The sequence below is a fragment of the Bos indicus x Bos taurus genome, chromosome 4 (genome assembly GCF_003369695.1).
Source record: "Bos indicus x Bos taurus breed Angus x Brahman F1 hybrid chromosome 4, Bos_hybrid_MaternalHap_v2.0, whole genome shotgun sequence".
Lineage (NCBI taxonomy): Eukaryota > Metazoa > Chordata > Mammalia > Artiodactyla > Bovidae > Bos > Bos indicus x Bos taurus.
Window position 1 is genome coordinate 111,051,935 of NC_040079.1, and position 2,280 is coordinate 111,054,214.

Below are 2,280 nucleotides of genomic sequence, written 5' to 3' on the forward strand. Positions count from 1 at the left end.
TAAGTCCACAATGAAATTAAAAAGGCGAATGCATATATTTCACATTATCCTCCCACACACAATGACATCAAGCTAGTTGATAGAGCTGATGTGACACGTGACAGAGTTACCACTGAGATTTTTCGATTTGGTCTGGCAAGATGAAGTTGTCTGTTCCCGCAGGGAACAAGATGACATTTATCAGGGATACAAACAAAGGCTCACATTTAGATTAGAAAGTGAAAGCTGAGGAAAACCCGGTTTCCAGAGCAGATGGGCGCTCGGCACCCTGATGGGCTAAAATCTGGAAAACGTGGTTTTCACTCTGGGGATCGCTTCTAAAGACGGACAGTGAAGAACTGAGGTGCGTCTATGGGAGGGTGAGAAGTCAGTACTGACTGACAACAGCAAGCTGGCACAGTGCCCTTTGCTGAAGATCTGCTCTGTGACAGGCACCAAAGACAGGAAAGTGAAGACAACTCCTTCCCCATGAAACCCATCACCGTCCACCAGGGAAGACTGACTCCTAAGCAAATGACACCTAGAAAGTTTATATGGTGGCTGCTTACAAAGTGCTGTGAGAGCACAGGGAAAGGAAGATTGATTCTGTCTGGGGGGCATGAAGGATCGACCAATAAAAAACAGTCACATATGAGTTTGGCCTTGAAGACCCGCGTTTGGATCTCCTCAGTGGAAAAGGTGGGCAGGACAAAGAGGGAGTGAAGATGACTTGCTGGGCACAAGGACTTCAGAGGCTGCTGTTAGGTCTACCATCTGAAAAGTCAGCAGTGGGAGGAACTGCATCAGGATTTAGCCTCTCCTCGACACTGGAAGGCTTGTGCTGAAGATAATGATGCTACGGTGGCATTAATAGAGTATATCTTGTTTTTAATTTTATGAATGTTACAAATTTTATAGTTCATCACTTTACTCTGGATCCTAGGAAGCTCAAAAACAAAAACTTAACCCTCCTCTAGTAAGTGTGCCCACATGCTAAGTCGTTTCAGTCGTGTCTGACTCTTCGTAACCCCCTGGACTGTAGCCCGTCAGACTCCTCTGTCCATGGGATTCTCCAGGCAAGAATACTGGAGTGGGTTGCCATGCCCTCCTCCAGGGGATCTTCCCAACCCAGGGATGGAACTGGAGATTCTTATGTCTCCTGCATTGGCAGCTGGGTTCTTTACCACTAACGCCACCTGAGAACAAAACCTTATAATACACCCATTGCATATTTTAAGTTTCTACTCACCCAACACAGTTATATTACTTGTAGCAATGTTTTATATTTTCCTATGTTTATGTTATACGTTTTGATAAGCTATAGGCTTCCTTTTATTAATAGTTATATATAAAGAAATAGGTAAGCTATGAACCAATTCTAGAATCTAACCCTAGAATTTCCTTTTTCAGTTTATTTGGAGGTATGAAAACTATCATGAGTTTCCTTCCTTTTTTACCACTGAATCAATTTCAAAACATTGAAAGAGGCAAAATTGAAATGCACATCAAAACCACAGTGAGATACCATTTCATACTCATTAAAATGGCTATAACAAAAAAGAAGACAATAACAAGTCTCAGCAAGGATGTGGACAAATTGAAACCCTCATCCATTGTTGGCAGGGATATAAAATGGTAAGGCCACTTTGGAAACCAGTTGAGTAGCTCCTCAAAACATAGAGTTACTATGAGCCAGCACCACTCTTAAAAGTATACACATGAGAACTGAAAACATATGTCCACACAAAAACTTGTAGACAAATATTCATAGAAGCATTCTGCTAATATACCAAAGTGGAAACAACCCAAGTATCTATGGACTGATGAATTAATAGCAAAATATGTTATATTCATACAGTGGAATGTTGTTCAGTCATAAGAAGGAGTGAAGTACTGGTACATGCTAAAACACGCATGTACCTAGAAATCCTTATGCTAGGTAAAAGACGCCAGACACAGAAGCCACATGGACGGTTCCATTCATATGAAATATCCAGAATAAGCAAATACATATGGACAGAAAGTATATTAATAGCTGCCAGTGGGGTGGGGGCAGGAAGGAATGAGGAGGATCTGCTAAAGGGTCAGGATTTCTTCTTGGTGTGATAAAATATCCTGCAAATAGGTAGTTGTGAGGTTGTATAACTTTGTGAAATATCAAAAGCCACTGAACTTTACACTTTTTAAAAGGGTAAATTTTATGGTGTGTGAATTACATCTCAATAGAAAAAGACTGAAAGAATTAGTTGGGGCAAGTGGAAGGCGTGGGAGAGAGGTCAATTTTATTTTTCTGTAAAAGGC